A 14511-nucleotide genomic window follows, 5' to 3' on the forward strand; every position below is an offset into this window, starting at 1 on the left:
TGTTACTTCCAATCAGACACTCCCACATAATCACTGAATGACCCGCCTGCAGCAGCGACTCATCTTTTATTACTTTCAATCACTGCAGCTGAGGGCTGCAAGTGAGAGTTTCCCCCCTGTATCACACACACACACACAGTTCATTTAGAGAGAATTAAATAGACAGCGAGAGAAAGAGAGGCGTGCCAGACACACACAGTTACTTTCATATCTTTTTGTATATTATATTTTTATGTAGCCGTTATTTTCATTTTTATTGAATTTTGTTTAGATACTCTGGCAAGACTTGCAAAGAAGATTAAATTAAATAGAACCAAGCAAGAAGGAAAATGAATTTGTGTTTCCTAAAGATTTTTGATGGACTCGAGGGCTTCCAAACCCTGACTGATAAATAAAAGATCAAACTTTATTAGGTGAGCAGAACCAGAGTTCCCATTTAACATATTTAGGCCACCCTAAAAGCAAACAAAAATTAAAATATCAAGCAAAACAGGCATTGGTAAAGATCCTGGAGACATATGCTAATAATGCTTCAAAGGACAGCCAGATCAGATCAAAAATCCTTTCAAATGTCATATATCTGCTTTGTATTCATTTCATCAACAGGGATCACCAATAGGAGCATTTGAAGAATTTTTAAAAATCAAAAGCTATCATCGAAGTGAAAGAGGATCACGAAAATTGACACAGTAAAGGTGAGCATGAGGAGGGGCACAATGAACAGGAAGGAGAGAATAGAGAGTGCTGTAGGGAGAGGAAGAGTGATGAGAGGACTATGAAGTTTGACAGGAGAATGAACATCACTACACTGCAGAGCCCGTCCACGAAAAGACCTGAGGCGTCCGTCAGATTGGTGATTTTGTGCCCATCTGCACAATGTTCCCATCCTGACCAGCTGGAAGGACGCCAGTTTAGGAGGAGAGGGATAGGGCAGATTTCTGTCAAGGTATGTGTGTGTGTGTGTCTGTGAGCGCACATGGTTGAGGACTGTAGATACATATATATATATATATATATATATATATATATATATATATATATATATATATATATATATATATAGATAGATAGATAGATAGATAGATAGATAGATAGATAGATAGATAGATAGATAGATAGATGGATGTAAGGACAGTTCTTTGTAGAGATCAGAGGCCATGGGGTGACTGCGTCTGTTTGGCTCAAAAAGTCAGAGTGTTGCCAGTCACGGCCACATCAAAGCTCTGACCTCCTGCCACGACAGAGAGCACCCAACCTGAATTACTGCCATCAGCATTCACCAGTTTCTTTTTCTTTTCTTAACCTTCAGCTTTGGATAGTAAGTCTTGGTCATTACAGTAAAATAAAATTATTGTTTATAACAAAAATAAAATCACCAACTGCAATAAAGTCAGGTAATTAGATAAAATATAACAAAATATTACATGAGCCAGGTGATATAATGCTTTATATAATATTTGTGTCATGATCCTGGGTCCTTTTGACCCAGCGTTTTGTGTTTTCTCTTCGTGATTGTGGTTCTGTTCTTTCTCTGGTTAGTGTTTACTCTGTTCTGCCCGTGTGTTCCTGTATCTAGTCCGCGTTTCTTAGTTGTGTCCTTTCATGTGCAAGTTCCTGTTTTATTGTGTAGGTCTGCGTCTTATGTGAGTATTTTCAGTTTGCCTCCCTAGTCTCGTCATGTTAATCACTCCCGGCTGTGTTTCCCACCTGTGTGTAATCTCCCTGTGTTTTCTGAGTGTATTTAAGTTGTGTTTTCTGTCTTAGTAGTCGCTGGTTCGCCTGTGTTGTTTCCCCTCGGTCTCCCTGCGTCTCTCCGTATGTATTTCCCCGGACCTCTCTGCATCCTCGTTTCTGGTTTGTGTTATTAGCTTACCCAGTTTAGGTTTCCGGTTTCTTGTTTTTCCACCAGTGCTGTTTTGTACCCACAGTGGTAAATAAATATTCACCTGCACCAGAGCTGCCGCCTTTTGGGTCCTTTTCTACAACTCCACACGGCTTGCCCCTGGCAGACCGTGACAGTACGAACCAGCCACCATGGACCCAGCGGCAGTAAATCCGTCCGAGGAGCTCCAGGACGACATTGCGTACAATGTGGAGATTCTCCTCGGGCTATGGCTAGAGAACCCTCCAGAGGAGCTTCGTCGTGCCGTGGAAAGTCGGCTACAACGGCTCTTTTCTGGCCTGCCATGGCTTCTGCAGTCGCTTCCTCCGACCATGCAGGCTTTTCTCCGGCTCACACCGCACCTTCTCTCAGCCACTCCCGCCTCGCTGCCCGACTCGCCGGATGTGATCTTGCCCGGCCCGTCGGAGCCGTCTGCGGGGAGGAAACGCCGATTGCGCTGCAAGCGCGCCACCCCACAGCCGGACGTTCGGGCTTCTAAATCGCCGGCTGTGGTGAGTGAGGACTGTTTTTCATTTTCGGACTGTATGACTGTTCATTCAGGGGCGATGTTCTGTGCAGCATATGATATTGTGAACAGCATATCACCTGCTCAGTTAGCTCCCCCGCAGCCATTCTCAGCTCAGTTAGCTCCCCCGCAGCTACTCCCAGCTCAGTTTGCTCCCCCGCAGCTACTCCCAGCTCAGTTAGCTCCCCCGCAGCCACCCTCAGTTCAGTTTCCAAAGCCCCCAGTGCCACTTTCACTTCAGGCCCCCGTAGCTCCAGAGCTCCCCCGCAGCTACTCCCAGCTCAGTTAGCTCCCCCGCAGCCACCCTCAGTTCAGTTTCCAAAGCCCCCAGTGCCACCTTCAGCTCAGGCCCCCGTAGCTCCAGAGCAACCCGTAGCTCAGGCCCCCGTAGCTCCAGCGCCGCCAGTAGCGCAGGCCCCCGTAGCGCAGGCCCCCGTAGCTCCAGCGCCGCCTGTAGCACAGGCCCCAGTAGCTCCAGTGCCCCCGCTACCCGTAGCTCTGGCTCCAGTATCACCGGTTTCACTCATTCACTCCATGCAGGGAGAAAGTCTAATTTCACCTCAAGGTGCTTTTCATGGTTCAGCCGCCATTGGCACAGTTTGCCGCTCCAGGGCTTCCCCAGAGGCTAGGTCTCAGTCCCCGGCTGATTCTGGACCCCTGAAGTCTAAGCAGCTACCTGAGAACTGCGCCATGTAAGCATTGCCTGTGCAGAGCCCGTGCTCAGTGCATTGCCAGTTGCCTTCGTGTTTGCCAGAGGACTCCATGACTGCTGGCTTAGTGATGACTTCTGCTGGAGGGTCCGAGGGACCGCTCCGGCCTTCGTCTCTAGTCTCCGCTGGAGGGTCCAAGGGACCACTCCGGCCTTCGTCTCCTGTCTCCGCTGGAGGGTCCGAGGGACCGCTCCGGCCTTCGTCTCCTGTCTCCGCTGGAGGGTCCGAGGGACCCCTCCAGTTTTCGTCTCTTGTCTCCACTGGAGGGTCCGAGGGACCACTCCGGCCCTTGCTTCCTGCCTCGTCAGCTGGAGGGCCCGAGGAGCCCGTCCAGCCGCCGGCTGCAGCTTCATCATCATCCTCGCCTGGCCCAGCCTCCGAGTCTTCCGCCTCGCCTGGCCCAGCCTCCGAGTCTTCCGCCTCGCCTGGTCCAGCCTCCGTTTCTTCAGCCTCGTCTGGTCCAGCCTCCGTGTCTTCAGCCTCGTCTGGTCCAGCCTCCGTGTCTTCAGCTTCGTCTGGTCCAGCCTCAGAGCCTGCATCCTCGTCTGGTCCAGCCTCCGCCTGTGCTTCGCCTGGTCCGGCTTCATCAGAGTCTTCGTCCTCGTCTGGTCCAGCCTCCGCCTGTGCTTTGCCTGGTCCGGCTTCATCAGAGTCTTCGTCCTCGTCTGGTCCAGCCTCCGCCTGTGCTTTGCCTGGTCCGGCTTCATCCGAGTCTTCGTCCTCGTCTGGTCCAGCCACGGCCTGTGCTTCGCCTGGTCCGGCTCCGGCCTGTGCTTCGCCTGGTCCAGCCTCTGCAGCCTCGCCTGGTCCGGCCTCGGCCTCTGCAGCCCCGCCTGGTCCGGCCCCGTCATCGCCTGCCTCGTCTGGTCCTGTGCCCACTGGGCCTCGGCCAGTACGCTTGACACTGGAGCGCCGCCTCTGCCTTCCACGCGGCCGGCCCCCTGAACTGCTCTGTCGTCTCCTTCGCCTGAGTGGCCGCCGCTGCCTTCCGCACGGCCGGCCCCCGGACCGCCATCGCCTGAGTGGCCGCCGTTGCCTTCCGCACGGCCGGCCCCCGGACCAGCGCTGTCGTCGCCGCCGTTGCCGTCCGCACGGCCGGCCTCCCGAACTGTATCCACGTCACCACCGTTGCCGTCCGCACGGTCGGCCTCCCGAACTGTATCCACGTCGACGCCGCTGCATTCCGCACAGTCGGCCCCCTGAACTCTTTTGTTTTGGACTCCTGTGCTGTCGGCCCCCTTGGCCGGCCCCCTGGACCTTTCTGTTTTGGACTCCATTTTCCTTGGGCTATGGTGTGTTTTGTTTTATTGGTCTTTTTTTGGTTTTGGTCTCTGTTTTCCTGTGCTTTGGTGTGCTTCTTTTCTTTTGGTCTTTGGCCTCGTGTTTTGTTTTTCTTTTTTTTGTCTTTTGGCCTTCTGGTGCTCCTGTTTTTGTTTTGCCTCGAGCCCTCCTTCCTGAGTCCCCCGCCGCCCGCCCTGGTCGGGTTGTTTTCTGCTTTGGGCGGTTTTTGGTTTTTTTTGTTTTGGTGTTCTTGTGTTGGGCTGTCTGGGGCCAGCCCTTGACGGGGGGGTACTGTCATGATCCTGGGTCCTTTTGACCCAGCGTTTTGTGTTTTCTCTTCGTGATTGTGGTTCTGTTCTTTCTCTGGTTAGTGTTTACTCTGTTCTGCCTGTGTGTTCCTGTATCTAGTCCGCGTTTCTTAGTTGTGTCCTTTCATGTGCAAGTTCCTGTTTTATTGTGTAGGTCTGCGTCTTATGTGAGTATTTTCAGTTTGCCTCCCTAGTCTCGTCATGTTAATCACTCCCGGCTGTGTTTCCCACCTGTGTGTAATCTCCCTGTGTTTTCTGAGTGTATTTAAGTTGTGTTTTCTGTCTTAGTAGTCGCTGGTTCGCCTGTGTTGTTTCCCCTCGGTCTCCCTGCGTCTCTCCGTATGTATTTCCCCGGACCTCTCTGCATCCTCGTTTCTGGTTTGTGTTATTAGCTTACCCAGTTTAGGTTTCCGGTTTCTTGTTTTTCCACCAGTGCTGTTTTGTACCCACAGTGGTAAATAAATATTCACCTGCACCAGAGCTGCCGCCTTTTGGGTCCTTTTCTACAACTCCACACGGCTTGCCCCCGGCAGACCGTGACAATTTGATTTGGAAACGAGACTCTTCATTGACCCAAACAATCTGGCGCTATTTTCATAGCTTGTACTTTCTTTAACCTCTTGGCATATTCACCAAAGTTCAGCAGACTCTGCCACTTACGTTGGTATAGATTAACAACACTTCACACATTGAAATTCATAATATCAATGAACTATAATGGAGTTTTGGGTTGCTCTTGATGTAAAAGTAAAACCATATGTAGCACTGTCTTCTGCTTGCTGCTGGGATTTCTTATATATTTTTAGACACCACTGTGAAATTGTGCAGAAGGTACAGTGGGGCTGAAATTTGTTGTTCTTTAACTTCAGCCAAGCAGATTATTGAAGTTTAACTAGTTGCAGTAAAGTTTAATTGGTTGTTCTAAAAAAGACAGTTAAAAAAGTGGTCACTGTTGGAAGTGGAGTGGAAACTCCTGATTGGCTACATTTTAAAACTGACCTCACAAATGGCTATAAAAACATAATAAACACATTTTAATATTGTAAAAATAGGAAAGTCAGAGTTTATCATTTCATCACTAGATCTACAGCCTTCCCACTCTGCTCCGCCTCAGATTAAAGCTTCACCTCAGCTTTACTGCTCAGGCTTAAAACTGTCTAGTTTGGCTATTCTGCTCTGAATTTCACTCTGATTTGTTCTCCACACTCCGGACTCTCTGGCCTGCCCTGCCTCAGAATCCCATCCATGGCCCTGTAGTAATTACTCATCTTTTATCTAAGTAAGATACACTACCTGTCAAAAGTTTGGACATACCCTGCAAACCCTCGGTCTCCTGTCAATGAGCTTCATGATGCAGTCACCTGAAATGGTTTTCACTTCACAGGTGTGCCTGTCAGGGTTCATTTGTGCAATGTCTTGCCTTCTTGATGAGTTTGGGACTATCAGTTGTGATGTGCAGAACTCAGGCTGGTACACAGCTGACAGCCCTATTTGACAACTGTTAGAATTCATATTATGGCAAGAACCAATCAGCTAAGAGAAGCAACAGTCCAGCATTACTTTAAGAACTGAAGGTCAGTCAGTCCGGAAAATTGCTAAAACTTTGAATATGTCCCCAAGTGCAGTCACAAAAACTGTCAAGTGCTACGATGAAACGGTCTCAAATGAGGACCAGGAAACGAAGACCAAGAGTCGCCTCTGCTGCTGAGGATAAATTCATCCGAGTCACCAGCCTCAGAAACTGCAAGTTAACAGCAGCTCAGATTAGAGCCCAGATAGATGCCACACAGAGCTCCACTAGCAGACACATCTCTACATCAGCTGTTCAGAGGAGACTGTGTGAATCAGGCCTTCATGGTCAATCAGATGCTAAGAAACCACAACTAAGGAAAAGCAACAAGCAGAAGAGATTTGTTTGGGCCAAGAAACAGAAGGATGGACATTAGACCTGTGGAAATCTGTGCTTTGGTCTGAGTCCAAATTTGAGATCTTTGGTTCCTCTCACTGTGTCTTTGTGCGACACAGACAAGGTGAACGATGGTCTCTACATGCATGGCTCCCACTGTGAAGCATGGAGGAGGAGGTGTGATGGTGTGGGGGTGCTCTGCTGGTGACACTGATGGGGATTTATTGAAAATTGGAGGCACACTGAAGCAGCATGGCTACCACAGCATCCCATCCAGTTTGCGTTTAGTTGGACCCTCATTTATTTTACAACAGGTAAAAGGACCCCAAATACACCTCCAGGCTGTGTAAGGGCTATTTGATCAAGAAGGAGAGTGATGGAGTGCTGCACCATGGCCTGGCCTCCAGAGTCACGTGACCTAAACAGAATGGAGATGGTTCGGGATGAGATGGAGCGCAGAGTAATCAAAATAGCAGTAATCAAAGCAAAGGGCGGCTATTTGGAAGAATCTAAATTGTTAAACATGATTTTTGTTTGCTACATAATTTACATAATTCCATATTCATTCATAGGTTTGATAACTTCAGTGAAAATCTACAATGTAAATAGTCATGAAAATAAAGAAAAGCCATTAAATGAGAAGGTGTGTCCAAAATACCCTCTTTGGCAGTTCTCGTTTTAAGGTCGAATAATTATAGGGGGGGGGGGGGTTGTTTGTTTGTTTTTAACCATCTAATGGTGAAAAAATATTAAGAAATATTCAAACTTGGATACTAAAGGACATTGTGGTCTATAATTCAGTGAGACAGTTTTTCTGGTTTGTCCAGTGTGTTGGAAGATTTAGAAGTTTCAGTCTAATCTAGATCAGGGCAGGCTCACTGGGTAGGATTGCCCATCTTCAGCTCCATTTCCAGAGCAGAGCATCCAGGTACAGGAAGATAATAGTTCATATAAATCACAGCCAAAACTGGTTCTATGGCACCACCATTGATAGTCAGTCAACAGCAAGATGAATGGCATCTCTGGGATATGTGGAGACCAAGCCAATAGTGTCTCTATAGTAGAGAAAGGAAACGTTCAAGGTCCTCTTAAAACTCAAAGCTTATTGATAGTTTTGTTGGCTAAGTTGTATATTACTCAAAAATGAATACAGGAGGAATGAACCACAAAAGAAAAATACCACGTGCCTATTTGATTTTCCCAGTTAACTTTATTTATATGTTCAACTGATATTAAACTTAGTTTATACAACTTTTTCATGTATTGAACATTTTTTATTGTTCATTTTTATTTAACAAGCATTAGCGACAGACCACTCTCACGTTGCCACTGTCAGTCTGTTGGATGAGTGAGAAAATTCCATGCTTTAGCTTGCCTCAAAACAGCTCCCAAGAAAATCCATTCAACATTAGCTTAGTAACAGAGACCACAAATAACAAATGCCAACAAATGACTGACTGACAGCACAACAGTTTCCAAAACAAAATCAACAAAAAAGAAAAGAAGTCAGAAACAGATGAACAAGTTAAAATAATCAATACGAGTTAGCTAACTATTAGTTGTAACTTAACTAAACAAAACATGTGCATATATTTGTACAAATACTCAGTTATATACACTGGTTTGTACACACAAAGATAAACTTGAGAATTTGTATATTTTATTTATTTTGTCTCAAGATGTTTCCACATGGACTTCAAGCACTAGCTGTGTGCAAATACATCTAAAACATCTATTGCACTTCACTCAGCTGCCACAATTTTACTGGTGACTGCTTTCTGGAAACCAGGGATGCAGAGGTCATACGTTAAAAATATGACCTTTTCAAGCTTGTCCTATGTCTAGTTTTTCAGTCAATCTCTTTTCTCCTCCAGTTTTCAGTCTATTACCAAGACAAATCTTTAAAGACAGAAATGTTACGAGTGATTTCACCAGCTCTTAATAGATTATCTTTCTACTCTTCCTTAAAGATTTGAGAAGACATTTGTTGTCATATTACAGCCAGTACCTCTTTTTGTCACTTCAAAAACACATACCCGCACTTACAGATTGAAGGACTAAAATGTAATCACTGACTGTCATAATTTTCACCACCCACTACCCACATGGCCCATCACAGCTATTTTACTGTGATGTTTACTGTTTCTTTCCTGCTTCCTTGTTTAAAACGCCTCGACTCATTTTGTATTCTTTTGTCTTTGTCACTCGTCTTGTTATCCATCTGTGAACTGCTTTGATGTTTGAATAAAAGGAGTGTCAGTTAAAGGAAAAAAGGAGCCAGGCTTATAGCATGATTAATTCTTAGTTATTCTGTTTAACATAAACATTTGAAATTGATATGAAAGAAATTATACTGTGAAAACAGAGTAGTGTAGTAAGTATAAAAACATTTCTAGTGCAAGGTCAGAAGAAAACAAAAACCATCTTTCAGCTACAGTTCATTTTGGTGAGCGAGAGCCCAAAGTAGAAACAGGTTAATTGTATGTAGAATTTATGGCTTTAAGCTTTAGTTATTTATTATTTTGCAGGATTTGCAATTGAAATCTGTCATGTATTATATGAGGGCAAATTCTATTATTAAAATAGATCATTGATTCCTTGCAGTTAGGAAAAATTGATGGATTAACAGGGATTGCACCATCTAACTCTGGGTGACCACTTTAGATTTCAATCACAGGTGATTCCACATGCAGCCCACAGTCTGACTACAATCCCAGGCATATTGGCAAAGATTTACAAATAATTGCAGCCTAATTTAGAACATATTGCAAAAGCACTGCAATTACTGTGAGTCTTACGTGTCTGCCTCGGATAAATTCTTTTTTTTTAAATCTCTCCCTCAGTGACAATAATAAAATCATTCAGTACTTGTGATCCTGACAGAGTTAACACTGCAAGAGGAGAGGGGGGCATGATCTAGAGTTCTGCTCCAATTGATTATGGCACCATTTCAGAGTGAAAACCACTATTAGCTAAAAAAAAGCACTAAAAGCATCAGTGAAAAAAAATCCTACAAACGTTCCTACTCAATGTTAAATGCATGCATATAACAGAAGAGCTCAGATAGGAAGGTTCTTACTTCAAGTCGTTGAATTGCATTTATGAACCAGCACTAATGTCTGTGATGTCCCACAGTTAAAAAGCTCTGTTATCCTGGTGGCCTGACCAATATTGACCCCACTCTTTATCAATAATGATAAACATCCTGATCCATTCCTGATTCAGAGTGACCTTTTATTGTGGGCAGTCTAAGGCACACCTATGCAATATTTATGCTGTCTATTCAGCATCTTGACATGCCACACCTGTGAGGTGGGATGGATTATCTCGGCAAAAAAGTTCTCACTAACAAAGATTTAGACAGATTTGTGAACAATATTTGGTCGTAATGGGTCCTTTGTGTATGTAGAAAATATTTCAGATCTTTAAGTTCAACTAATGAAAAATGGGAGCAAAAACAAAAGTGTTGCATTTATATTTTTGTTCAGTGTAAGAATTCAACAAAAAATGACATAACAAGAATACACTAATGGTCAAAATTTTTAGAACACCCCAATTTTTCAAGTTTTTTATTGCAGTTCAAGTCATTCAAGTCCAATGAATAGCCTGAAATGGAACAAAGGTAAGTGGTGAACTGCCAGAGGTTAAAAAAAAGGTAAAGTTACCCAAAACTAAAAAAAAGAAAGTACTTAATCAGAATTGAAAAGTTCAAAATGGGTTAACAATTTAAAGCTGTTCTGCAGCAATGAAGGTTGATCAAGCCTTGAAAGCTATTCTTTTCTAGATTAATTACAACCCCCTCTGTCTGCGTAAAAGCAGTGTTGAAACACACAGGTACCATACCCTCGTGAGCATCAGTTGAACAGTATTGTACTGCAGAAAGTAGTGTGTTACTACAAAAATGGTGAGAAAAAGGCAATTAACAATGGAAGAGAGACAGACCATCATAACACTTTAAAATGTAGATCTTTCCTACAAAAAACTGCAAAGAAAGTCAAGGTGTCAGTGAGTACAGTTTGCTTCACCATCACAAGGCCCTCAGAAACTGGGGCAAACTCTGACAGGAAGAGGTCTGGAAGACCCAAAGCCAAAACTGAGGCTACGTCCACACTAATGCGCTTTTGTTTGAAAACGCATCGTTTTCTCTCCGTTTTGGCCTCCCGTCCACACTGAGACGGCGTTTTCGCTCATGGACAATGCAACGTTTTCAAAACGCTCTCGAAAACATACATTTGAAAACGGTGCTTTCGCGTTGCAGTGTGGACAGCGAAAACGGAGAGACTTTCTAAAACACATGTTATTCATATGATGCAGTCATGTGACCAATTAAACTAAGATTTAATTGCATTATACAGCAGTTGTTTTGTTTCCTTGCTCTGAATTTTGACAACCCTATTAAAGATTAATATCAATTTGTACATGCTCCAGATAGCTTTTCTTCAAATTCTTTAATACTCACTCGCTTTTGCAAGTTTGTACTTTTGTGTTACTCGCAGCAACAATTCCACCTCATTGTTAGTTAGTGGTGTGCGGATCGATATTGAAATATCGATTCTTCCAATACCAGTAATTTATGTTCTAGAATCGATTCTCATATTAAAATATCAATATTTTAGTACTTTGGGGTAAATTTGTAGTTTTTCATTAACAGGAACACAGTGGAAAGAAACTATATCATTCAGATCTACTAAATTGGAAGGAACTACTTCTTCTTACGCCTTTCATAGTCATATGCAAAATACGGCTGTATAAATGTGTCGCAGCCCTTGGCGTGCGCACTCACAATAATTGCTGAGCGTAACTGGAGTCATGTGTGGACGTATTTTACCTCCACAAACAGCCAAGATGCGGTTTGTGATACATGTGGCAAGACCACTAACCTCGTCAAACACCTCAGAGTAAATCAGATCACAGAATATGATGAGCTTATGTTGACGCAACCAGAAGAGAAGGAGACGAGAGGGACAGGCGCTGCTAGGGCGAGACAGACATCTCTCGCAGAGTCCTTAGTGCTGCAGACAGGCAACATGCTCAAATAGCGCTCAACTTCAGGTTTTTTATTTCCATATGATAATTCTGCATTATTAAGCAATAAGAACAAGTAGTCTGATGTCCTGTAATCATTGTGAAGCTAATTATTATATTATTATTTCAGTTACATAATACAATTATATATTGTATTATGAAATACAATGAAACATTAAGTTTTTGTACAGAATATCTGTATCGGATCAGTATTGTCGATATCACCCTGAATTTTACTTGGTATCGGATCGGAAAGGAAATCAGTGGTACTGCACATCACTATTGTTAGTCCATTAAAAAACCTCGGTGCTTTTCCTCAACATTTTGCCGCAACGTTTCAAAGAGCCGGAAAGTAAATAAGCGGCAGACAGAAATGAGGAAGGTCAAATCGTCTTGTGTTTCACGCATGCGCAGTACTGGAACGTAAGCCATTTGGGCACGCAACTCTGTGAAAACAACTGAAAACGATAGTGTGGACGCAGAGCATTTTCAGACGAAAACCCCGTTTTCAAATCTATCCGGGCTAGTGTGGACGTAGCCTGAATGAGAGGACAAGTTTCTGAGAGTTAACAGCTTGCGTTAGCTGTTGTCCTGTTCAGTGTCTCACAGGACAACAGCTACAAGCTGTGAGGTCAGTTCCTTGATCATTATTATGCAAATTCTCATGACCATTGATCAACGACCACTGATCAAAGCCAACTGATCATGAGTACCATTTACAGAGAGTTCGGGAATGGCTGCAATCACAGCACTGTAAGATGACAAAAGATGTACCCTTAGGCCCCCTCCTTGATTTCGAGATGGTCAGTGACTTGAAGAAAGTATTATGGACTGACCATGGACCTCCCAATTGTCCTTCAGTGGTGCTAGTTTCCGTAATTTTGCAAATGTACTATTTATAAGATTGGGGAAACCTGCAGTCAGCTGAGACTGAAGAAGTCACTTGGATGAGTGACGAAACGTTTCTCCCACTGAAAATGTCCAGATGAACAGAATCAACTTTTGGGGACTACCACACTTTATTTGTATATTGGCCTGTAAGTCTGCGGTAGTTTTTTTTCATGTGCTGCATACTGTTGACTGCTGCTGTGATTTATAACTCAGTATATTATAAGTAAAAATCCTCTTCAAACTCTTTCAAAGACCTGAATATCTCCAGTGTGTCACTCTGAGCAGTCCCATTCCCATGGTTGCTCTCGCATGATCCAGCATTAATCTCCTAACTGGAAGACGGCACTCATTTCACCTGTTAAGGTAATTGGCCAGCTTTAGGTAATCTCAGATTCCGTGGAAAGCTGTTATTGGTCCATGCTTGGAGCTCAGCAGTGGAATATTTGGTTGTGTTTTGCAGCTGAGGGAAGGGTGGCATTTTCATTTGATTGGGGGATTAAAGGTCATGAAAAAGTATTTAAAGGCTCCTGCTCAACTTTTGGCTAATCATTCCTTCACAGCTGTGAGTTGGAGGAGTCGGCAGGGCCCTCAGATCACCGTTGTCACAGTGTGTTGTCTCCCACTCTGCGGTGACAGAGCCTTACCCACCCAGGCAGTAATCCCCTCCAGCAAAGTTTGGAGTAAGCTGACGGCATGGAAAAGAGATAAATAAGGATTTTCATTTTTTACCCTGTAATGAAAAATTCCATGCTACTTTCCCTCCTTGTTGCATTCACTTTCTGATATCTCTTTGCTGTGCACAAAAACTTTCCACCTTAGTGTCCAAACAATTGAAGCTTACTCCAAATAATTATTCCTAAAGTAGTAACATCTGAAAAGCCTCCCAACTACTCCACCGGAGTAAGTAACACATCTGCACACACAAGAAAGTTCTCCCACTTAGAGTAGAGAGATTGAGGACGTCAGTGACAAATGTCTTGCATTAACTTTGTTGTTTATTTTTCCCCCGGAAGATGTGAAATAACCCTATTAAATCAAGTAGTCACTTGGCCATTAATCTCAATGCAGCTGACTAGTCCCTCAAAGCTAATGGGGTTTAGAATTTGCATGAGGCGAGTTTACCCACAAAGCTTTGCCTAAGAGGATTGCTGTTCAGACAGAGAGCTTATTGTCACACTTGTTCATAGACATGGATTAACGATACTAGGCCCACAGAACTCCACTAACTGTGGCAGTGACTCACAAGTTCCCCTTCACTGGCTCAAATCTGCTTCAGAGGGACTGAGATTCAGACGTTCCACAGAACATACCTCATGTTTGTTTAATATATACAAACACGTGTCCAGCGGCACTTAGTGAGGCATTCATCAAAATCACGTCCACAAGCAATAAGCTTGTTTCAGCTTAAGAGGAAGCTAAATAAAATAATTGTTTTTGCACCCTTGTGTGAAATAATTGCTGGAAACCTGGTTCCTGAATATATATCTTTTTCAATATTTATTTTTTGTCATATCATCACAGCACTCTTCAGTTCCAGCTCTGTGTTGTCAACTTAGCTTTTCACATAATTTAAATAAGCCTCTTTGAGTGTGAGCGTGTCTGCTGTGTTTCATAGTGACTAAAGCAGCTTTGGAGGCTAAATATAACATGCATCCACTACATTAATTCTTTAATATTTATCAGTGGGGAAAAGGTGCTCAAAATGTGGCTTATGTTAATGTTTAAAATTCAGCAGGAAAATAGCAAAAACAGAAAAAAAGTTCTGCTAAAGTTCTAACATGGTTTGATTAGCACAACACACAGAGGCTGCCTTTATAGAACAGCATGATATATAAATTGCTTTGAGTGCTTAAGTAGAGTAGAAAAGCACCATGTAAGAACCCAGGTATTTACCATTACTTGTTTTGGCTTTACTGGCTTTAATATTACCACAAACAGTGATGACATGTTCCCAAATGCATTTTAGATGCTTTATTTCTGTG

Source organism: Rhamphochromis sp. 'chilingali', assembly GCF_963969265.1.
Source record: "Rhamphochromis sp. 'chilingali' genome assembly, chromosome: 11".
Taxonomy (NCBI): domain Eukaryota; kingdom Metazoa; phylum Chordata; class Actinopteri; order Cichliformes; family Cichlidae; genus Rhamphochromis; species Rhamphochromis sp. 'chilingali'.